This window comes from Symphalangus syndactylus, chromosome 6, assembly GCF_028878055.3.
Source record: "Symphalangus syndactylus isolate Jambi chromosome 6, NHGRI_mSymSyn1-v2.1_pri, whole genome shotgun sequence".
In the NCBI taxonomy this organism is placed as follows: Eukaryota; Metazoa; Chordata; class Mammalia; order Primates; family Hylobatidae; genus Symphalangus; species Symphalangus syndactylus.
Window position 1 is genome coordinate 28,669,438 of NC_072428.2, and position 24,977 is coordinate 28,694,414.

Below are 24,977 nucleotides of genomic sequence, written 5' to 3' on the forward strand. Positions count from 1 at the left end.
CCCAGGGGAAATATTTTTGTCTGGCTTAAGTGCTCACAATTTGAAAAAATCCATATCAAGTACTGCAGTACACATTTAGATTTATTTAGTCAAGCTGCATTCTCCATTGAGCCCTAACATTTAAAAAATAGTTGCTAAACTGGGATTTGGTGCATATCAGGAAGGAAAGAGGAAAAAGACATAAAATAGAAACCTTACCCAGCAGAGACCTGCTCCAACAGATACCAAGCAGTGTTTACTTGGAGATAACAGTACCCATACTCTCCTCCAGTTAGACTCATGTAATGATCTCAAAGTGTGGTCTGCAACCAGCATCTGCATCTCTGGGAACTTGTTACAAATGCAGACTCTCAGTTCTCATCCCTAGACTTAGTAAATAAGAAGCTCTGGGGGTGGAGTATAACAGTCTGAGTTTTAACAACCCCTCTAGATGATTCTGTGCCCACTCAAATTTGAGGATCATTGGACTAAGGGGATTAAACAGCCTTTCACATGTTCTAGATAATAGGAAGATAGATAGTACAACCCAAGAATTTGAAACTGTGAGATCTGATCCCAGTCATGTCACTACCTGTTTCCTTGGCCCTGAAAACATCAAACCACCTATGTCTGCATTTCCTAAACAACACAAAAGTGACGGGTGCTCACAGGTGGAACAAGGCTTAGTGTCGTAAGAGAAGAGTGCACTGATGGTTTGAAAGTGAGCATGCAAACGTGAGCCAGGAAAGCTCAGTGCTGTTCATAGTCAACTATTTTTTTTTCTTTCCTTTCAAAGCAACAGCAGTAGTGGATTCAGGACCCAGAGCATGTAGTCGTTTGTAACACATTTGGAACGACTGTGAGAAATGAGAAGCAACATGCAGCAAATTAATAAGGAAAAGATTATTCCATCTGGGAAGCTGGTCTCTGCACATGCCAACACAGCCCATTCTCTGTGAAATAGCGTTTTATAGGTCACAAATTAAATCAGCATCCTGAATTAATCAGCTATTAACATCTAGCTGAGGAAATCTAGGTTCACACCTCTAGAATGACCAGACTATAAATACAAAGGGCGTCCCCAGACTTTGTGGCAAAGCTTTTCTATATTGTAGGAACTGGTTTCTGGAAATGAGGACCTGAACATAGCTATTCCCATCTCTGTGTGTATGTGTATGTGTGTGTGCACACTCCTGCACATTTTACATGGCAAATTGCATTAGAAGATTTTTCTATTTCTGGGATGGAGGGGAGGGTGTCCAAATGTATTACCCATCCATTAGGCAATTCAGAAGCCTGAATTCTAACAAGCCTACCTTGGGAGCCAGGTATCTTGTTAGTTCAATCATTAGGTTGGCCAACCCTTTCCAGTATCTGAGCCTCCATGCCCTCAACTGTCAGAGGAAGAGGCTGAACTTGGGGGATCTCCCAAGAGAATGGTCTTGGAGGTAAATTTCAGTTTTAAGACTATAATTTCATTCTTCCTACTTCATTATTTGCCATAAAAAGAGATTAAAGAGGTTTCTGAAGCACTTAAAGGCTGGGAAGCATTCTGAGATAATTCACTGTGCATCTCCTGCCTCCCTCCATAGTTGGTGTCCTTATTTCTTGGCACTTGCCACAAGATTAAAAGCATGAGGCACCTTGGGTTAGTGTGGCAGTTGGGGAGGATGTGACCAAAGGAAGGTTTCTACTTCATATGCAACTATAAAAATATTACCAACTGTCTGACAAGCAGGCAGAAAATACCTTGGGGAAGGTGCCCATATATTCCTCAAGATGCAAACTTTCTACCAGGCTCTAATCTTACTTTCAAAGCCAGGCAATGTTTTCAAAACCAGCCAAGCTTTGTTTTATGTCACTCATTCTTACTGTATTACATGGTGCCTGGCAAGGAGAGATTCCTTGTGTTTTACCAAGTTGCAGGGTCAGGAAACTCTGCATGAAACTGCTGGATTAGCATCCTGTAGAGTCACTGTTTATAGAGCTCTTTGAATGAAATGGGTTTGCATCTCTGTTCTTTGGGGGCTTTATAAATTCACCAAGGATGTACAGTTCCCAACCTGTTTCACCACCACCACCCGAGTACTCTGGATAGTTCCTCCTCTTGAGAGGATGGCCTTGAGAACAAGAGTATCTCATAACAAATCACAGCAACACCACATTCAGCAGCAGATTTCCTCAGAGCAACAGCAGATATTTCAGAATGGTAAAGAGGTCATTCTGAGTGGAGCTTTGGCTAGCTTAGGAGACAAACCTCACTGGCATGCCAGTGTTTGAAACTCCTCATTTCAGCAATCCAACTTTGGTTTATTCCTGGCCCTGAGTCCTTTGTGCCTGAATCTCTGAGAAATCTATGTTTTTGTTCAATCCACCTCTGCTCCCACTTCATGCCCTGCTTTCCTTCCTGACGACCTCAGAGCTCTGCTTCCTCTGCGATCCAACATCTCACCTCTCAGGGGGCACATAATATAGTAAAGAGTGGAGTCTGAATCCCAACTCTGCTACAAGAGCTGTGTGACTGTAGGCAAGTCACTTAATTTCTCCGTGGCTCAGTTCCTCACCTGCAAAGGACAGGTAAAAATATTCCCACTTGCCTCATGGGATTTTGTGACAGTTAAATGAGGTAATACATATAAAGCACTTAGGAAAGTTATAGACCCATGAGAAAGCCTCAGAAAGTGTTTACAAACTCTTAGAAGTCACTCTGCTGACTGGTAATAAGCTGGGCTCATCTAGTACACACTTCAGAGACTCTTTTCTCATATTCAGACTCCTGGAAGAGATCCCATCTCATCCATGCCATTAGCATCCAGGGTCACTTTGTCTTTTCTGGAAGACTCAGAGAAATAACTCTTGTTTACCCACTAGCAATAATACTGCTTGGCAGTTAAACTGTGGCCACTACATACACTCAGGCAAATGGAAGAGATATACTACAATAAAGGGTGTTTTTCTAGACTGTACATTCCAAACGAAGCCCATTATCCCTAAGTGTCTATCCCAGCTGAATGGCAATGACTGAAGCCAGGGAGAAATGGATGAACTCATGTAGTCTGAAAGAAACAAGGGGCCACAGTCACATTTCTAAAAATAGACATGGCACATAAGGAAAATCCTACCTCAACCTCTGCCCCATGTCCTTGACATACATTTAACCCATTGCACAATTATAGTGACTAGTATTTACTACAAGCAGGCAGTGTTCAAGGCATCTTATGCAGATTTTCTCACTGCACAACAATCCATAAACTAGGTGGTAGTTTTAGTACTCCTGTTTTAGAGATGAAAAAACTAAGGCACAGAGAATCCAATTAAGTTGGCAAAGGCTGCAACACTTGTGAGTAGCAGGGCAGCCTGGATCTGGAGCCACTCTTAAACCACTGAAAAATTTAAAAGTGCAAAGGGCATTGAGAACATACAGAAGGAAAAAAAAAAAAAGGCCATGGTTGGGGGGAGGGGGGTGGAATAGCTAGTTACATGTCCAAAGGATATGGCTTCCATCAAAAAGGGAGACCACTAGCAGTGCTTAGAATTTTTAGCTTTCAAAAGAGTACTGGATTGATCTTTTAAGGTTAACATGCAGTCTCTCATTGCATGGAGGCCTTTGCAAAAGTGGATACAACCCTGCTCTGTGCTGAAAAACCTGAATGCAGGGTTTCTAGAGCTTCATGTCAGCTATTTCCAATACTTGGATATGGGGCTGTTGTCACCACTTTAACCTCATGGCCAATCTGATGAGCTTCCTGTGAATTGCTGGGATTGGGCAGATAGGCAGAGTGTTGTGGAACCACTTGCAAGACTCAGGAATGCCCAATCCTCCCTAGGTCAATACTTTACAGTTATTTTGTGTTTGGGATTGGTGGAGAAGAGAAAGTACAATGACTCAGGCCTGCTGGGTCTGCAATAGCCCTGGCCACCAGCACCAGCCTTCTCTCCGCCATTCCTCCATGTATGGCTGACATCACTTGTAAGTCTTTGCTGCACCTCAGCCTCACAAGTCATCTCAAGGTCATGCTCCACTGCCAACTGAATTGAATTGAACCAAAAGATGAATTCAGTTTGCTACCTTGGCTTTTCCAGTTTCTTAAGAACAGATCCCATTGGTGATGGGGTAGATCAGGTAGTAAAGTCAAGGTGCTGAGGACTGGATGTGTCCCTCGAGTTCCGCAGAAGTTAGATGCGAAAGGGTGAAGAATGTTCTATAATGAGTATAAAGAGTTCTATCGATGGGCTTCAGACAGATGATCCATATGCAAAGAATCATATGTAAATCAAGTAGAGGGTAAGATTACCCTAGGAATTGGTTGAACACAAGGATAAGTGTTTGGCAATAGGCAATACTGTTACATCCCTATTTTGTACCAGATGCCATGCTAAATGTTTTGCATGCTATCTAAAATAATCATGAGATAGATGTAGTTTGAAAGACAAGAAAACTGACAACACAGTAGCCTAAATAACTTGCCCGGGGTCATACAGTTAATAAATGATATAATCAGATTTGAAGCCACATCTATATAATCCCAAGGCCTCAAATTTTAACCACCAGACTGGTGGCTCTCAATCCTGACCTGTACATTTGAATCACATAGGGAATTTTTAAAATAGATCTATACCTAGATGAGGTAAATCAGAATCTCTGGGGGTGGGGCCCAGGCATCTGTATTTCTTAAAGATCTTTCCAGTGGTTTTGTTGACCAGCCAGGGTAGAACTGCTGCCCCAGATTCTTCTTCCTCCAGGTAAACAGGAGTCAGAGGTATCAGAGATTTCTGCCCACGGGACTCAGAGCCCTAACCTGGTCCCAAACTTGGGTGTGGGATTCTAATGACTGGGAATTAACAGGACAGGACCCTAGTTCTATAGGAAATTGAATACAAGTAGGACCCTAGCCATAGAAACAGGAATAATGATTTTAGATAGTAAAATCAACATTCAGAGTCAGAATGGCCCACCCAGAAAGCTCAATCTAACACTGAGCTCCTGAACGAGGCTCCTTAAATTTCTTTAGATTCTTTGTGATTAGAAACAGGAGAGGCACTAATGGCTGCAGGAAGGCTGAGTCTACAGATGAGGATCAACTGACCCAGTGGTGAGGAGAAGAGAGCTCTATGGGCTTCTCACAGGCAGGTTGTGACCTCTCCCACCTCCAAGCAACCTGCTCTGAGCCAACAACGTGTTTCCACACATTTCACACTGCTTGGCTCATTCTGCTGGACTCCAAAAGGGTTTATTAAGTTGAAGCAAAGAGAAAAAAAAAAACAATCCATGTTGACTGTTTGGAGTGTTTTCTCTGTTTTTAGAAGTGACTGTTAGTGTTTGGTTTTATCTTCTGCATCTCTAATATTTTTATATCCTCCCCATCCCTACCTCAAACTGCCAAGCAGTGAGTCCTGCTTGACAGTAGGAAAAAACATCTCCGAGTCTCACAGCCTCTTCCTGGAGAGCTTGTTTTAGAAGCAATGCAGGACATGCCCAGCTTAGCCAGGCCACGGGGCTAATCGAATTTGGCAGATGCTCTGCGTCAGCAGGCACCAGGGTGCTAATGCCCTGGGTCAGCTGGTGAGAGGGTAAGTGGGCAAATGCCTGGCTTCTTCCCCGTGTTTTCAGGACAGGAATCTGAGTCCCAGTAATCACTAGCCTATGGGACCAGAGGCTATTTTGGGCCTTCTTTTATCCAATGGAAAGTTAGGGGTGGTGACATCTGAAACTGCCAAGGAGCATCTGGTTTCACCCTTATCCAGGACATGTCCCTAGAGGAAATGGAAGCAATGTCAAGGAGACCAAAACGTGGGTGTCAGAACTTCCCTTTGTTTTTATTTCTGTGCTATTTGTTTTCATCCATTCCTTTCACTTTCAGCTCACCTTTCCACTACTCTGGTTCAGGTCTTCAATACATCTCGCCCGGGCTATCACAGCAGCCTTCCAACCCATCTCTCTACCCCCAATCTCTCTACCCCCACCCACTTCCAATATCCTCCCATGATAGCAGAATGATCTCTCTGAAGGTTCAATGAAAATAATGAATGTGAAAACACTTGATAATACATTACACAAATAGCAACACCTACCTACACACAAATGTACCGATGTGGCAGGAGAGACAGAAATGCAGTATTTACTCACTGTTGACTATGCAGGTATAAAGGCCAGTGCATTGCAAGGGAATGAAATCGACAGACTAAGAGGAATGTTTCTGGGAAATAATGGTCTAAGTTGGCACACACAGTACTGGAACCCTCAAATGAGTCAAAAAAGCATTCAAGGTGGACTTGTCTGCTTGGTAATTGTATGTCACTGTGATAAACCTGATGAGAGATGTAAGATATAGATCTAATTATGCCCATTTTTCAGGTAACTGAGGCTGAGAGAGGCAGTAATTTGCAGAAGATCACTCAGTGAGCATATAGCAGAACTAGAATACAAATTCAAAGGACATATGCTTTTCAAGTGTGCCATATTGATACAGATACATTAATGTGGATGGATGGATGAACGGATGGATAGATGAATGGATGAATACAGCATATGATTTCCCTCCCTTTAACATATCAAAGGGCTCTCCATTGCTGACAGAGTACAAATTGGTGATATTGGCATTATGGCCTTATAGGATGTAACTTTAGTTTCCTACTTTAATGTCCAGACAACTTCCAACACACTTGACAGTGCACTCCAACCCTACTTCTCCCTATTCCCTAAATGTACCTTAAACTTTACCTCCTCTGCACCTTTGTCCATTTCGTGTCTCCCTCTCTGATTATAAAATCCCTACCCAACCATAACCCATAATAGGGCTGCCAGAAAAAACATCAAACCAAATGAATAATTGTTTAATATAAGTATGTGCAAATACTCTATGGAACATATTTATAGTAAAAAATGATTTGTATTCATTTAAATTCAAATTTCACTGGGTGTCCTGCAATTTTAATTGTAAAATCTAGCAAACCCACACATCAGGCAGTTGCCCCATGTGTACCCTTTGGTTTTCTTCGGCCATCTCAAGGTGGGATTCAGCACTTCTTCGAATTTTTCATACACAATTCACTCTCACTAAATAATGAGCAATGTGTATTTTATGGAAGACTTCTTAATAAATATGAAAATGAAGTTTACGTTCCATAATTGACATTTTAGTTTTAACAGTTCTTATTAAAAGTGGCTTTATGGCTGGGCATGGAGGCTCAGGCCTGTAATCTCAACACGTTGGCAGGCTGAAGCAAAATGATTGCTTGAGACCTGAAGTTTGAGAACAGACTGGGCAACATAGTGAGACCCTGTCTCTACAAAAAAATTAAAAATACATATATAGCTGGGTGTGGTGGCATGTGCCTGTAGTCCCAGTTACTCAGGAGGCTGAAGCGAGAGGGTCACTTGAGCCCACGAGTTTGAGGCTGCAGTGAGCTAAGACCATGCCATTATACTCCAGCCTGGGTGACAGATTGAGACCCCCATCTCTAAAAGTCATTAAGTGTCCTTTTGACCATTTCCCTACACAGCATTTAGTGCTGATCACCTGCTCTCACTCTCTATTATGCAGAGAAGCTTTCACTTTTCAAACCCAGGCACTAGTCCACGGCTTGTTTGTATACCATGGTAGACTTATCAAAGCAAATTTTTGATCAGGCAGGTTTCTCTTAACAAATGCATTTTCTATGAATATAAAAAATGTTTCTATACGTTCAAGGTTCAATTGCATGAAGGCTTTAGCATTTTCTTGGGAAAAATAACTGCTCCCTTACTAAGCCGCAGTTATTTGTATAAACTCTTCTAGAGCAGTGGACATTTTCATTCACCTGTTCACTGCAGTTCACCTAGCCATATACCAGAAAGCACTCAACAAGTGTCTATTAAATTGAATGAATGCAGTGTAAGACCACATTATAAGTGTATTTAGCCCCAAGTGGCTACAACATTGTTCGCAGCAGCCAAGGAAGGGATCCCAGCAGTCAGGGAAAGCTATTTGATAGTCTAATTGAGTAATTCTCCACCCTAGTTGCACATTAGGCATCTGGGGAGTTTTAAAAAAATCATGAATTGTAGACCCCATCCTGCATCAGGTAAATCAGAATCTCTGGGGGTGAAGCTCAGGCATCAATATTATTTTCAAAGCTCCCAGGTTATTTTACCAAGCAGGAAAGGTTAAAAATGATGAACAGTTGCTGGAGATTTGGACTAATATTCTTCCCTGGGTCTAATCCATGACAGCGGAGAGAGACCAAGATAATCAGAGGGAGAAATACGGGTTTCTTTTTGCTTTTCCCTGTTGCAGATGTTTTAGAGTTTACACTGTTCTTTCACATGCATGCACACCTTGCCACATCCCACCCCCACCACATAGTCTGGCCACTGAGCCCTGAGCTGTGTGTTCACTTTGTGAGTGTGGAGAACAACATGGCTACAGCCATGCTATGTAAATATGCGATCTTAGTTTTGGCTTGGTTGAGTATTGCTTCCCCAGGTTCCCAACTCCACTTTTACTGTTTTAGGTTCTGGTTTCACCAAGAATTCAGTGGCTGTGGTACTTCCTGGGTATGAGAGAATAAAGAACTTGTAAAGCGAAATTGGCCAGCTTTCCACACCCCCACCTTCACCACACACCAACCTGCGCTGACATCCAGAGGAGAACCAAGGGAATTGTTTCCTCCTGGTTTGGACACATTCCACTTGAAGCTCCTCCAGGCATTGTGAAGCAGAATTCCTTTCAGTATATGTGACTGCAAAGAGATGAATTTTTGAACTGGAGATTTTGAAAATAAGGATGAGCATGTACAGAGTGAAAGCATGGGCCTCGAGTCAGCAGATTGGAATCCCTGACCTTGCTCTGTACGTCTCTAGCCACATAAGCTAAGCAGGTCCCCCCTCACTTCTTTCAGCTTTGGTCTTCTCCTCTGCAAAAGGAGTTTCTTCACCCATTTGTATTGTTTTAACAGAATTGCTGAGACTGGGTAATTTATAAAGAATGGAAATTTATTTCTGACTGTTCTGGAGGCTGGGAGGTCCAAGATCATGGCACCAGCAGGTTCAGCTGTCTGGTGAAGGCTGCTCTCTGTTTACAAGATGGTACCTTGATGCTGCATTTTTCAGATGGGAGGACACTGTGTTCTCACACAGAAGAAGGGATGGGAGAGTGAAAACGGGCCAAACTCTCATCAAGCCCTTTTATAGTGGCATTAGTCTGTTTATCTAAACATCTCCCAAAAAGGCCCCACCTCCCAACACTGTTGCATGGGGGATTCTTTTCAACACATGAATTTTGGAGGGACCATTTAGACCATAGCCAGGAGGATGCTGAATTTGAGGATCTTAAGGTTCCCTCCAGCTCTAAATACTTCATAGATTCTAAGTCCTGCAGCAGTACATGAGAAGTCTGTTGAGACTCCCTAAACCATACTCAAGAAGGTAAAGGCCCAGAGCCCTGCCTACACATGTGTGCAGATGATGCACTGAAATGAGCACTAGAAAGGAGCCAGAAAACAAATCCAAGTCCCATTTCTGCCTTGAATTCACTCTGTGTTTCTGAAAAAGTCATGTTCTTTCTCTGAGCCTTCATTGTCTCAGCTATAAGATGAATGTTAGAATAGATCATCTCTACTGTTCATTTCAACTCTGCCATTCTAGGGATGTTGGATGTCCTAGTGGCCAAGGGTTCATATTATAATACATATTAAATTGAAACATAAAACAGCACTCAAAACATGAAGGAGAAATTGGGATTAAGAAATGAGAAAATACCTATTGTCTAAGAGAGAGGAGTGAACCAAACACAAATGCAAGCAGAGGGAAGGAAGGGAGAGAGGGAGGGAGGGAGGGGAACAATTCACAAATAAAATTTAAATTCTAGATCTATTTTATCCAATCGAGGAAAAATACCTATAATTGCATTTTAACTTAAATCTAAAAATTATATCACATTTCAGAAAAAATGCTTCAACTCTTCAAATGAACAAGTATGTTGTTTGCAAAATCAACTTCTTTTTTTTCGGTAAAACCTATGTGGCTTTTTCAGAAGAGAACTAACTAGGTTAATAAGCCCATATTCCGCCAGTTCTTACTGACAAATAATCACCATGTCTGAAAGTCTTAGGTCTTATTTTTTCCTTTTTCCCATTTGGTCTTTTTTTTTTTTCCCATTTAGTCTTTTAAAAAGCTATTTAAGGACGTTCAATTTTAGATGCACACTCTTTAGCTTGGTACTTGAGGCCCCTTGTGATCTGACTTCACCTAGGGAGGGTTGCAGGCCTCACCCTTCCCTGCTCTCCTGCACATATCCCAGGGTCCACTTTTACTGAACCATCTACTGCCTGTTTCCAAACTATACCTCACCCCTCTCATCCTTGGTTTTTTGTTTGTCCTTTCTCACTCCTGTTTCTGCACAAATAAATCATTCAAGACTCAAATTCCATTTATTCCTTAAAACTTCCTCTGATTTTCTAAGCTGGAAACAATTTCCCACAGGCCCTGTTGTGAAATCCCCATCCACATTATTTCTCTCTCTCTAGTGGCACTTAGTGGCCCTGCAATAAGGCTTCTAGAATATGACTTTCTGGAGAGCAAGGTTTGTGTCTGAGGACAGCACACAGAACAGTGTTTATGAGGCTAGGCCTGGCTGTCGGACAGACCTGGGCTTGACTTTTGGCTCTGTTGCTGGTTGCAGGGTGACCTAAGTGGGCTACTTGGTCAAGTCCTTAACTTCAGTTTACTCGTCTATAAGAGGTGGATGGTACCTACTACATAGGCTTATGGTGAGACCCAGGGAGATAATAAATGTAAAATAACTGTTACTATAGCACTTATTATATGTCGGACCCTGAAAGCACCTGATATTTGTTTTTTTTTTCCACTGTTAAAATAACTTTATCTTGCATTTTATAGAAGTCTATGAATGATTTTTAAAAAGCACCTCCTTACCCCACATCATGTTTCTCTGACAGTTGTTAAAGTAGGCAATGAGTAGGTCAACAGCTTGAGCATCAGCATCTTGCAAAGATTTCAGACTAACCAACCACTCACCAAAGAACTTGGCAGCTTTTTTTTAATCTTGTTTTTAATACAATGGTATATCGTCTCTGATGGCAAACCTGTCCAGCCACATCTCCACAACACGCTTTGCAAAATCAGTGATTAGCAAATTAGTTAGCTTTGGCAAGGAGCTTGATATTTGTTAAATTCACAACTTCACAGAAACTATTAAGTAAGCCACACTTTATACATGAAGAACCTGACTCCCAAAGAGCTTAAGGGTCTTGCTCAAAATTAATCATTCTGCTAGTAAGTAGCTAGTCTGGCTCCATAATCCATGGTCTTGTCCACTGGGCTATATTGATTTTAGTCTCTGATTGTTATTTACTTATTCATTTATTGAGATGGAGTCTCACTCTGTTGCCCAGGCTGGAGTGCAATGGTGCGATCTTGGCTCATTGCAACCTCTGCCTTCTGGATTCAAGCGTTTCTCATGCCTCAGCCTCCTGAGTAGCTGGGATTGCAAGTGTGTGCCACCACGCCCACTTAATTTTTGCATTTTCAGTGGTGATGGGGTTTCACCATGTTGGCCAAGCTGGTCTCAAACTCCTGACCTCCAGTGATACACCCTGCTCGGCCTCTCAAAGTGCTGGGATTACAGGCATGAGCCACTGTACGCAACCTGGTTGTTATTTATTTTTATCTGTGAGTAATTCACATTTATTTTCTTATAGAATCTAGCACACCACTGGTATGAAGTAGATGCTCAAGAAATAATTTGAAGTGACTCAAAGAAACTCACCTGGTTAGATGCATTTGTGCTGTTGTAAGATTAGCCACTTGAATGACATGTTTGTAGGGAGCCAACAAACAACTGGTGAGCCTGGGGGGCTCTTCTGGTTTCCCTCCTTGGGCTCATCTCTACAGCTTCCTTAAGTGAGCCTAAGATACACTGCTCTAGCCCTGGAAAGAAAAGATTTCATTTTAAAAATTGTTCTTTTTCCAAGGAAATGTCAACAATACTAAACACACCCACATATTTCAGAGAACGAATAATGACAGAAAAAAGATTACTATTTTGCTGTGTGACCTTAGGCCAGTCATTTTGTGTCCCTTAGACATAGTCTCCTCATCTGTACAATGGCAGGGCTGAACATAATGATCTTTAAGCTCCAACCTTTTGTGATTCCATGTTGTTATATGTTTTTTTCTTCTTTTGATATCTCGACATATGTCTTAAGGCACACAGGATGCAGAAATGTAGAAATTTGATTTATATAGGCTATATTTGCACAACGCAAAGAACAAAACAGAAATAAAAGCATTTTTGCTCATAGAGTTATTATTTCCACAACTACTCATAAATTTGCACAGTATTAGTAGTAATAGCACCTCCTGTAAATTTAAAATACTTTTGCATTTATACAGGCTTTTAGAGATTTTTCAAAGCCTTTCACTCCATTGTTAAGAGGTCTCCAGACTGTTGAAAAACATCCCAAAAAAACATGAAAGACAGATGCATAGAAAGCTTGAATGTTATCTGTACATCTAGCGTTTATTAAACATCCATTATTTCTAAGTTCTGTAAAGAAACTTGAAAGACACACCCTAGATTCAAAACTCCTGCCACTTAAAAAGTAAGACATGCAAACATATGCAGCTACATATTAAGAGTATGAAAATACTATGCAAACAATGGCCTTCCCGAAACTGCTTTTGCAAAATTATAACTAAGGAAATTATGACAGTGAAAGATATCAGACATAACCAACTCCATCTTGCTTCTAATCTCTAAACTGTCCTTGTCCATTCCTGGGTGTAGGCTGAACTAACCTTGGGAAGGAATTTAGTTTATAGTTTAAATAATAGGCCTTCCCCAAAACTAAGCTATTCTTGTAAAATGAAGGAAAGGCCACCAGCCACCAAGTTAGAATGAGAGATGCTGGAATTCTAGATATTAGCAGCCATTATTCCAGAGGTCATAGGATTTGCAACTTCCCCAGTTACTCTTAAAGGTAACATCACTATTGTGAACCTAAGATGGGCCTTTTGAGATGTCTTTTCAGGTTTTTGTATTTCTACAAACTGGACAGCCCCACCTGGACCTGCCAACCAGTTCTGTGGTCTCTACCCAGGAACTGACTCAGCATAAGAGCTTTGACTCCCTGTTATTTCATCCCTGAGCCAACCAATCAGCACTCCTGATTCACTGGCCCCCTGCCCACCAAATTATCCTTGAAAACTCTGATCCCCAAGTTTCTGGGGAGACTAATTTGAGTAATAATAAAACTCCAGTCTCCTGCACAGCTGGCTCTGGGTGAATTACTCTTTCTCTATTGCAATTCCCCTGCCTTAATAAATCAGCTCTGTCTAAGCAGTGGGCAAGGTGAACCCATTGGGTGGTTACAAATTTAGAGGCTCATCCAGGATTGCCCTTGTGGCTACCTGCCCGTGGTTCAGTAGCCCCCTCCAGCAATGGATCCAGAGGCCAGCCCAAGCAGCCACCTAGTTCACTTGGACTGGGAGCTGACTCTGGTACTCTCTCTACTGATGGGGCACTCCCGACCAAATGGGCATGGATTTAATTGCAATAGAGAAATAGTCCTGGGGAGATGTCCCATAACTGTAGCCCTATCACAGGGTGTCTGTCTATAGTCCCATTGTAGGGTGTCTGGGTTGGTGAGTATCCTAGGTGCTGCCAATGTCTCCTTCCTTTTCGCAACTAGTTCTGTAGCTCCATTGTGAGGTGTCTGTAGCTACAACATGGGGTGTCTGTCTTGGTTTGGCTCCTGGGGGTCTCGGTTGGCTCTCCCTAACTAGTAAAAAGAGTCTTGGTTCAGGAGACTTCTCCTCAATCAAGAAGATTTCAGGGAGATTTCTCAAACAGAGAATAGGAGGATAGTTTGGAAGAGATACTCTGGAATTCTTGGTTAGGAATCTTGATTTGGAAAGCCTCTGTCTGTCTTGTCTATATGTGTGTATTTGTATATGTGGAAGAGATCTCTGAAGGAATTGCTGATGGAAGTCTAGCAGGCCTAACTCAGAGAACTCTCCTTATCTATCTGGTCACATTCAGTGAGTCCTAAAGAAGTTTAACAGCCCTGGATCGGGTTTGTGACTGCTCTTCATCTTGCCCAGAGACCACCCATTGAATTCCCGGATGGAGGTCACCATTCTCCACTTTGTGCAGATCAAAGACAACAGGGACCAATGGGGAAAAGTTTCAGTCTTGCCAGGTTGATGTTGGGTGCTGAACAAGGTGACCAATGTCTGTTGCGTTATGTGTATTTTGCATCCACTGGAATGGAAAATGTTAATTTGGTTCCCCATGCAGCCGATCAGGCAGCATCTTGCAACATTGAGAAGCTTTTGCCTATGGTTCCATAAAACAGAAAAGGATCATTTTCTTTTGTAATGGGGCTTCGTCCCCCACGTCTATGGCACAGTGAACAGGTTGCTGTGCCATCAAACGCTGCTCCATTCTTCTAGAAGCTGCAGAGAAAGGGGACCCAGAAACCTGATATGCTGGCACAAAGGGCAAGAATTCTTACCAGAAAAGTGTCTGGCCTCTCTCTCTCTTGCTCTGTCTCTCTGCATTTTGTGTGTGTGTGTGTGTGAGTGTGTGTGTGTGTGTGTGTGTTGGAGGGGGGCAGTGGTAAGTGATAAATGTCACTGTGTGTCTCTGCAAAGGTTTGGTGAATAGTAAAAAAGTATTTGTGAGACTAGTCTTAGGCTGTGGCAAATCTGGTGCACTTTGTGCTAAGAATTTGTCTCTGTAATGGAGAGAAGGGTGTCACAGGATAGAACATGAGTTTAGGACCCCTATAATCCTGCTTTTCAAGCCAACCCAGCAGGCTGGTCAGTTATAAACTTTGCCGTGGGTCCCTGAAACCAATACCAGATGAAATTTCTGTCTTGTTTTGTGTCTTTAAGAGCTTAACCTTGTGACCATGTAGAGGTACTTTATCTTGGTCTCCACTATCCAGAGGACAGGAATTTGGGGGTTCATATCACAGCCCTAAAAATTTTCTTGAGCAGTTAAAAGCCTTTGCAAGCTTGAAATCAGCCGCTGTAGCCTTCTTCGGGGGAGAGCAGTAGAAACTACTCAATGCTGTGTAGCTCAGTAGCTAAGGTTTTATCTCTTGACAATGGTGGCCCGGGTTCAATTCTTGGCTTCCAGAATGATTCCTTTCTGGTTTGTTATTTGTGGAACTTTGCCATTTATTGAGGTTTTTTTTTTCACCCTATAGATAGCTTCTGATTTCCTGTCTTGAATTTTCCTTTCACTGAACTACCTTTGGGGATATTCTAAATCTTGTTTTAAAAAAAAAGCTGCTTACCATCTCTTTAAAACACCTTTTGTATCCATGGTTAAGTTATAACCTTAATTAAAACTTGCTAATTTCATGTGGGCGGTTACCTGGGGTAGAATTCAAAGGCCGGAAATATTGGCTGTCCTGACTACAGTCTGGTAATAAGAGATTTAAAAGAGATTTTCTTTAAACAAAAGAGCTCTATGGTTAAAATTTGCTTAATTAAACATGAATATCGAAGCTATATATATTTAAAAGACCTTTATCTTTTTTCTCTTTGCTCTGCATTAAGTATTCTTTCTCTATTGCAATTCCCCTGTCTTGATAAATTGGCTCTGTTACATTTCCAAAGCATTCTGGGAAAGAGGCTATAGGACAAAAAGTCATTCTAGAATTTTTCTGCCTTAATAAGAATTGAGAGAGGAGACAGAAAGAAATCGGCCAGGCAGGCAGTTAGGATGGGCCCTGGATTGAATTTTTAGAAACAAAAGAACAGCCTGCAGGCACAGATAAGGGAACTTGCACTGGGGGACTTGCCTAAGACATACCCACAGCTGCAAAGAAAGAAAGGCTACACAGGTGACTTGCCCAGACATGCCAGCAGTGGAAAATTTCATCCCCTGACACATGCATAATAAGGGCAACAAAGCAATATGGGTAACTCAAGCTAAGGGCCCACATGCGCCGCAGGAGGATGGGGTGGAGCTACCAGAAATACATGTCTTATGCAAATGAGATGCCCAGCCCTCATCAGTTTCCTGTAAGTCTTTGCATTCAACTGTGAAAAACAGCAACCCTCTTCCAGGTCCCCTTTCCGCAGCAGAAAGCTTTCTTCATTCACTTATTAAACTTTCACTCCAACCTCACCGTTTGTGTCCGTACTCCTTAATTCTCTTGGTCTCGGGTGATACCTCACAAGGAGAGACTGCTACATTGTGGTGCGTCGGTGAGACTGTAACAGACTCCTTTCCAAGTGTTTGATGTCTTTGAGTTTTCAGAACCTTTGACATGCATTTCTTCATTTAATGCTTAGAACAGACCACCACCAATAATAACAACTCCACATCTTATTTTTCAGATGGGGAAACTATGATTCAGAATGATAAAAAGACTTGCCTTAGGTCAGACAATTAATACAAAGCTGAAGCAAGATTCAAATCCAAGTCTTCTGACTTGAAATCCTACTTTCTCGCCACTTTTTAAACTATTTATCTGATGTTGGCAATTCATGGCAATCAGAGGATGGATGAAGGGCTCTGGAGGTTTTTGTTACAGTCAGGGAGCATTAGAAAGAACAAGTATGCTTGGATGAGGTGGGAAAGCCCAGGTACATGAAGGAAAAGAATAATTTGCCTAAGTTGCCTAGTTTAAAATCGTTTTTAATTGGAAAGGTATTTTTATCTTCATTTACAGATGTGGAAACTAAGATTCAGAATGATTATTCAAAAATCACATAGCTAGTGGCAACCTCAAGGTTTGAAACCAGGTGTGTCTGTCTCTAAATATAGTGATAAAAAGCATGCATTTTGGGTTGAACTCTGCTCTCCACATAGATCTTGGTTCAGCCAGCCCCCTAACCCTGGTGTCCTCATGTGAAATGAGGCTAATAATAATAACCAATGGTAAGACCTTCTTGTATGTAATAGGTGAGATAATTCCTGTGATGTACTCAGTACAGTATCTGTTACATAGGAAATGCTTAGTAAATATTAGCTACTAGGATTCTTTGTTAGGGTTGAGTGCGGTGGCTCATGCTTGTAATCCCAGCACTTTGGGAAGCTGATGTGGGGGGATCACTTGAGGCCAAGAGTTCGAGACCAGCCTGGCCAACATGGCAAAACCCCGTCTCTATTAAAAATACAGAAATTAGCTGGTGTGGTCGTGTGCACCTGTAATCCCAGATGCTCAGGAGGCTGAGGCATGAGAATCACTTGAACCCAGGAGGCAGAGGTTGCAGTGAGCTGTGATCACACTACTGCACTCCAGCCTGGGTGACAGAGTGAGACCCTGTCACAGAAAAAAAAAAAAAGCAAGAAAAGAAAGAAAACATTATTGTTAGCCTTCACTGCTTCTCTTGACTATCGCCCCTCTACTCCTCAGTGCCTTTCCAGAAAGGTACAAGTAAATGTGAGAAAATGGGGGAAAAAAATGGTCAAGTAGAATGGATGTGTATGTGGCTGTCCAGCTCACTGTAACCTCTCTGGTCTATCTTTGATCCTTAGACACAGACTTGGTGGATGGAACACAGTTGATTGAATCAGAGATGAACACTGACCTAAACAGAAATAATCAGGTTCTTCCTCTTGGGAATTTTAAATTGGGACTAGAAAAGTCTTGCATATTTCTGGAACTATTATATGTAAACCTGAAAAGAATGGGATGGTCATATGCCACCTTGTGAACTGGGAGTCAAAGGTAGACAGTCTGCATAGAGAGAGGGAGGATGAAACCAGTTGACAGAGGAAGGCAGGAACAAGAGAAAGTTCACTGCCTCAATCCCTTCTTCCCAAGACCTAGCCATAATCCTTTCCTTGGGTTCCACTTCCATTTCCTCCTTGTGGCTTAAGCTGGCTCAAAGAGTCCCACCTATTGCAGTGGTGTCTGTAGCCTTATAACCGTGCTACTTGGCCCACATCATGCAAGAATCCAAATTTCAAAATCTCCTTTGAGTCACAGGCTTGTTTCTTCAGGAAAGAAGACAATGAAGCTGTGTACCCAAGCACCTAGAGGAACACTTAAGCCAATCTGTGTCTGGGTTGAGGCTGTATGATAAAACTATTTCAGATGATTTGGGCTTTAAGGACACAAAATTATATAAAATACTGCCACCTAAGATTTCAGGGGTTCCGGCCAGGCATGGTGGCTTGTCCGTAATCTCAGCACTTTCTGAGGCCAAGGCAGGTGGATTGCTTGAGCCCAGAGTTCAAGACCAGCCTGGGCAACATGGCAAAACCCCACCTCTACAAAATATACACAAACTGAGCCACACATGGTGGCATGTGTCTGTAGTGCCAGCTACTCAGGAAGCTAAGGTGGGAGGATCACTTGAGCCCAGGAGATTGAGGCTGCAGTGAGCCAAGAGTGTGCCACTTCACTCTGGAGTAGGTGAGAGAGTGAGACCTTGTCAAAACAAAAAAACAAACAAACAAAAAACAGAAAACAAAAAAACAGATTTCAGGGGTTCCAATTTGACTTCGAGCCACCAAGACATATCCATCACTTAGAGCCAGTCATGCCCAATACAGGCAAGATAGCAAGGGTTGCACAGGGGAGTAAAGAGCCACCTGGGAGAAAACTCAGCCTAAGGGAAGAGGGTACTAGGCAGATAGTCTTGGTGCAAAAATAAAGCCTTAGTCATCAAAGGGAAGGAGCAAACCCTAGCTCAGTATTATATCTCCCAGACCAGTTTCCCATGGCATCTCCTCTGAATCCTGTGGAGCAATGCAAAGGTATGTATGGAGGCAGAGGGATGTTGCGACAAAAACCAACCAAGCTAAGCTCCCTAAGACATGGCACTACCAGCAGTTTGGTAGCCATGTGAAACACAGACCATGAGAAAGAAACATTCATTCTACCCACCAATGCATGCAACCCAAAATGACCTTAAACACCTCTTGGCAGTGGTGTCCGGTGGGAGACGGTGGTACCCAGCAAAAATAGCTCACAGGGAGCTTTAACAGAGCAAGGTAGAAGGCATGTAGAAACCCAGAGGACACAGTGTCTGATACACATGCAGTAACCCCTGTGGGCTGTTGGAAATAATTGGGAAAGGAAAGACTTTAAAAAAAATACCAGAGGTACTGCAAGATCAATTAAGGGTAGTGGGAGGTGGAAGCAGTTAAGCACAGGTTAGAAATGGCAATAACTCATGGGACATAAATATACACTTGGGTAACCACAAAGATTGGGACCAGATGACCAGAAAGAATTTAATGAGGCTGAAAATTCAGGCCAGTGATGTGAAGTACAGATGGCTGCTGAATTGCCGAACTGAGAGTCATCGAACCTCTTTTCCCTTAATGCAAATGGTAACTCAGTGATACACAAAGAAGTTTCTCCTATCCTATTTGAATATCGCTGTACACATTCTCCTTAGAGACTCAGGGAGCAGAGAGGATGCCAGCCAGCATCAGAGAAAAACAAGACTCCTCTTGAATTTTCTTGGTATCAAGAATGATGACTGGTATAACATTAACTCTTTGATATCAGACAGGGCATCGGGTGCCCTGGATATGCAGAAGCGTGAGGGCATCCTATTCATCAAAGGGAAGCAGATTCTGGGGGAGGCCACTGTAGCAAAGTGAGATTTTGTGGTCACATGACTTGGAGTCAAAGAGACCAAACCTCAAATTTTGGTTATACCATTTACCAACACTTTAAGCAGCTTAATTCACTTCTCTGGTCTCCAATTTATCTTTTTGCAAAACTGGATGTTTTGCATGATATGTAAGGGAAATAGTTACCTGAAGTGCCTTTTACTTTTCGTGTTATTAACTGTGTTAGGTTGTAAGTCTTGTAACTCTATTGTTATTTTCCTTCCCGTTCCTTCTTTCAAAACTCAAATGCCCAGGGAACAAGACAGGTAACCTAAGGGAGCATGGGGTCAGGTGAGGACTGGGGCACACAGGACTGCATCTGCCCCACCTGAAGAGGCTTCCCTAGATCCAGCCTACTCTTGCCCATAGAAATGCTAGCCCAGGATTATCAGGTGTGATTTTTCAAGGGAAGCCAGAAATCTGGAGTTTCATTTGTAGTCTCCCATTTTAAATGTTGCACCTGATTCAAATTTGTAACAAACACATTAAAAGGCAAATCCATAACAGGCTTCAATGAGGCCATGGCAGCTGGCTTGCATCTTCTGGCTCCATTTTGAGGAAGGAGATAACCATGAGATCCCAGCCTCAACCTCTCATCAGAAACCAGCTCAAACTTTCCAAGGCATTGCTGCCTCCCCACAAGAAGACCCCCAGAGAAGGTCATATTGAAGGAGAAGGGAAGACATGACTCAGGGATGGTTTCTATGGCTCTCTCACAGGGCTCCTTATTATCCACATTGGACCAAGGGCTCTAAGGTTCCACCTGCAGCTCCCAGAAGTCCCAGGGGATGACACCCCCTCAGCTCCCATCTTCCCACACTAGGACTCAGATGCTGTGAGGCTGACATCCCCTCATGCATGAGATTTCATGTTCTAGGATGTGTTCTAACCTCCTGATTCTCCTTTGGGTGGCCCCACTGCTCGAGGAAGAATTGGGCAATAGAGATACCCTTTCTGCAAAGCCAAGGGATTGTATTTACAAAGCTTGTAGGAGGGTTGATTGATTTTGACATCATCTCTCAGGCTGCTGAAGCTCAAATGAAAAACAAATTATCTTGAGAATCAGGTAAAGGAGGAAATGTCACTGAGAGAGACAGCCACAAACAAATGCAGATGGAGGTCCCTCGAGAGAAACACTGGCGGTAGAGGAAGTCAACACATTACAAGAAGGTCATGGCCTCGGTGGATTAAAAGGCTATCAAATTCACAAAGAACATGATGATAGTTAAACTCTAGTCCAGCAGAGAGGGAGTGCTCTTCCAAGGGTTTTTTCTTCAAAAATCAGACAATTTTAAAATCTTCTGTGGCTAGCATTGCAAGCAGAGTGAAAGGAGAAAACTCACATGTGTTAAACACCTACTGTATTCTATGTGTGATGATTTATATATATTCTTTAGTGAGACATGGCACAAGTTACTTAATAACACTGAAACTCAATTTGCAGCTGTAAAATAAGAATCTATGGTACTTATCTTGTAGGCTAATTTTAGAAAATAAGACCAAGTATGGGAAAACCCTTGGTACTGTGCCTGGAAATATTAAGTATTCAGTAGACCATTGCTGTCATTATCTTCTTATCTTAATAATTCCTCACAACAGCCCAGGAATATTATGTGTACTTCATGATGAAAAGTTAAATGCAGACAACTTGCTTGTCCAAATTGTTTGCCCAAATTCTTCTAGCTATTAACTCAAGGAGACTGGATTCAAATCTGGATTTGCTCTTGTTTTTCTTTTTTATACATATTTTTGACAATTTTTTTTCTGGTTTAGTGATACTAATAAGCCTGCGTTCTAAAGTATTCTAACCAGAGTTATTTTTCTTTTCAAGCAAAATTAAATGAGGCAATGTTTAATATCTGACTAAACCCTCCCAAGGCTCATGGTTCATCATCAATGCCTTCTTCTCCTCCATCCCCAACAGCTTCACCCACCTGATGTCCAGGGCCAGACCCTATACTGCCAGTGTCCTCTCTGCCATGGATCTTGGTTTGGGGGTGTCCATTCCAGGCCAGCTCACTGTCATTTAATGCAGGATAACTTCTTGGCTGGGTGTGCATCTCTGTGCTGAGTTCCTACTTCTCACTCTCTTGCTACTGTCACTCCATTCCTCAACTGTGTCCCCTATTGCCCATTTTGTTGGCTCCTCCATGCTGACATCTGATTTGGCATCTCTGTCTTGACCTTCCAACATGGCATCAAACTAGTTCTTCTGTCCCTTCCCACTCCTAGGACCTACCAGTCTGCCCTGCTCATCCTTGATCAGGATGAGACTGATACCCTGCAAGATAAAACAGAATCAGCTTCTGGGATTGTGTTAGCAGAATGATGGGAGTGTGGGATCCACCACATGGCGAGGCACCCCAGGAACCTGTTTTCTTCTTGAAGAGCAACCGAGAACTATTTCCAAGTTATCCTTCACTTTGAGGTCTAAACCATACATTTGTCAATTTTAATACTAGAGTCTAGCATTTATTTAATAATAGCCTACTTTGTGAAAGAAAGGCAGATAAAATGAGAAACAAATCTCAGTATTAAGACTGACAACCTGATTTCAGAAATACTAAGCAGTGGTTTTGTGTGTGTGCGTGTGTGTGTGTGTGTGTGTGTGTGTTAAGGGAGCAGTGTTGGCAATGTATGTGTTAGGATAAAGAAAGTGTATTATTACTACAGTTTGATGAAATTTACATTTTACTCAGGGTGAATCTTAAAGCAAAGGTTTATTTATGAGTGAATGAAAGCAAAGTCTCTGTTTATTATTCATTAACAGAATGGCAGGTTAGGTCTTGCAAGAATTGCAGAAGACGCAGACCTGAGTAAGCCACAGTGATGCCTTCCTGGACTCACTGTCCATAGGAGAAGATAAACTTGCATATGGAAAATGTCATCATAATGTGTTAAGAAGGGGCCTGAGCCCTTAACCCTGCCTGGAGTCTCAGGGATGCTTTCTTCAAGGCACTACCACTTGAAGTAGCTATTGAAGGATAATAAATATGATGACACTTACTGAAAACTTATTAAGTGGTAGGCACTGCCGTAAGTGCTTTCCACCATTACCATTTGATCCTAACAACTGTTTAATGAGATGAGAATTATCACTATGCCTATTTCCAGATGAGGAAACTGAGGCACAAAGAGCTTAAGTAACATGCCCAAAGTCACTCAGCTAGAAGTAGTAGAGGCAGGACACAAACCTAGGAAGTCTGAGGATTTGAAATTGATCAGAAAGGGAAAGGAGTGAATACAACATGAGCAAAGACACAAAAGAGTAAAGCAACACTGGTGTGAGGGGAACTGTGAGAGTTACACAGTAGACACTGTGGCCATGCCCACATCCCTTAGCTGTGTTCCAGAAAACTCTTTTTGCACTCTTGACCTGAAGGCTTTTCCTTAAACCAAGGCAGGCTGCTCAGCCTTTGCATGGCAGGCTAGATGTGCTGGTAATTAGCACATTAGCACATTAGGGTGTGCTGATGGGATTTCATGTATAAACACCCCAGCACCCTTGATCTAAAGGCAGATAACTCTGAAGCATGGGTTTTATGCTGTTTCTCAGCATTGCCCTTTGGGATTAAGCCCAGTGATAGCTGGCTTGATAACATACCTTATATCAGCCACCTCTCTTACTGATCTTTCCTGCACTTTCTAAATATAAACCTCTTAAACTTGAACCCTTGTCCCTGGGTCAGCTTTTGGAGGAACACAAGCTAATACAAATGTATTATACCATTCCAAAAATATAAAGTAGGAAACTGAAGAGGCATAGCAAAGTCAATATAGCCCAAAGTCTGTCATCAATCCACAGACAGATACTTGTTACCTGCCCAGGACAGTGTATGTTTAGGAACGCAGAGGACATATGATAATATGTATGATATCACTTCAGAAAGTCTTTAGGAGATTATCTGTGTCCCATCTCCATTTTACATGATCTATCTGAGACCTCGAGGGGGACATGGTTTGTCCAGGTTCTCTTAGCTGGTTAGTTGTAAAGCCTAGATTATTGTTTCCTATACACTAATAGTGAGGGTCCTATTCACCGAGGCTAACTAGAGAGATGTTTAGAATAATCTTTGCACCAACTCCACCAACTTTATCAAATGCATGAAGATGAAGATCTTGAGAAATGCATTTTCAGGCTCTTTCTCTAAAACCAGCATATGCTAACCAACCCACCAGAGTTGGCCAGGGCTTGCAGTGCAGAGAAACAGATAACTATGCTCCTGTTTGCAAATAAACCTGAGTATTGATTCACTAGCTACTTGGTCAACCTAGTCAGTTCACTTCTAGAAAGTGATGATAGAAAAAGAACACAGAGACGTACATGTATGTGCACAATACAGCACTGTGTGAAAGAGCACAACAATAGAAACCACCTGAGTACCCATCAGTGGAGCAGTACCCAATGTCACAAATAAAATAAGGACACTCTAAGAAGTGTCCTTATTATTTCACATAGTATAGTGTCCACACTATACTATGTGAAAAAAAAAGCAAGCTGTAACTGCATATATATAGTACAATCCCCTTTTTGCTTAAAAAAGAAAAGCTTATGTGTAGAGAGATTTTTGCTTTATAAGCACAAGAACATTCTGGAAAGAGACTTAGCAAACGGTCAACAGTTTGTGGTGGTATAATTTTTGGAATATTAACTTGTGTTTGTCCTCCCAGTGTTTCTTCCCTTCCTCCCTTGTAAGCAGATGGTCAGGGCTTTTTGTGGCCTCCTGCCACAAGGGAGATGTTTGTCATACGGCCAGAAGCCAAAGTTGTCTGCAAGACACTTCCGATTCTGGTACTGAATTTTGTAAAACCTAATCCCATTGAGGAGATTATGATTGGTGTCCTGGAGGAACTGGAGAGAGAAGGGAAGGTGTTTGGAGTGTAAATGGAATCCTAGTCTGAGTTCTAGAGCACTCTGATGAGGAGGAAGACCCTAGGGAGGCTGGGCTAGGGAGATGGGAATTCCAAAGCCTCACCAAAGATTCTCCTGATTTGAAAAGCGGCAGCAGAGGAGCCAGAACCGGAAGAGACCTTGTAGTCTGAGACCATGGACACCTCAGCAGTTAATATTGTAGAGTAAGTTCAATGGCTGAAGAGATCTTATTAGGGCTTGGTGCTACACAAAACCCTGAGACCCTTGTCCATCCCTGAGGGTGACAATAATATCTGAGACCAAATTCCCAATTACCTAATATGATAAAGAGAGTTGCCATAGGCTTAGAATTAATTTTATGTAAAAAGTAAAGTGGTATTTTTTTTTTGCACGTCTGAGTTTGTGGAATAAGATTCATATTTACTACAAGTAATGGAATTGGAGATTCAGAGGGGAGAAAGTCACTTATCACATTAGTGTAATTTTCTGATGGTAGGATTATGGAGAGCTTTAGGTTTTCCTTTTTTTTT

The 24,977-nt window shown here is 42.1% G+C and overlaps 1 long non-coding RNA gene across 2 annotated transcripts in view; it reads right to left on the bottom strand.

The window, feature by feature from the left end:
- LOC134736996 (uncharacterized) overlaps positions 1-24,977 on the bottom strand; it is a 131,525-nt gene that overhangs the window by 7,396 nt on the left and 99,152 nt on the right. For both annotated transcript variants that reach the window (XR_010121509.1, XR_010121510.1), the window contains exon 2: positions 11,748-11,908. This is a non-coding gene — a long non-coding RNA (uncharacterized lncRNA). The remainder of the gene's footprint in view (positions 1-11,747; positions 11,909-24,977) is intronic.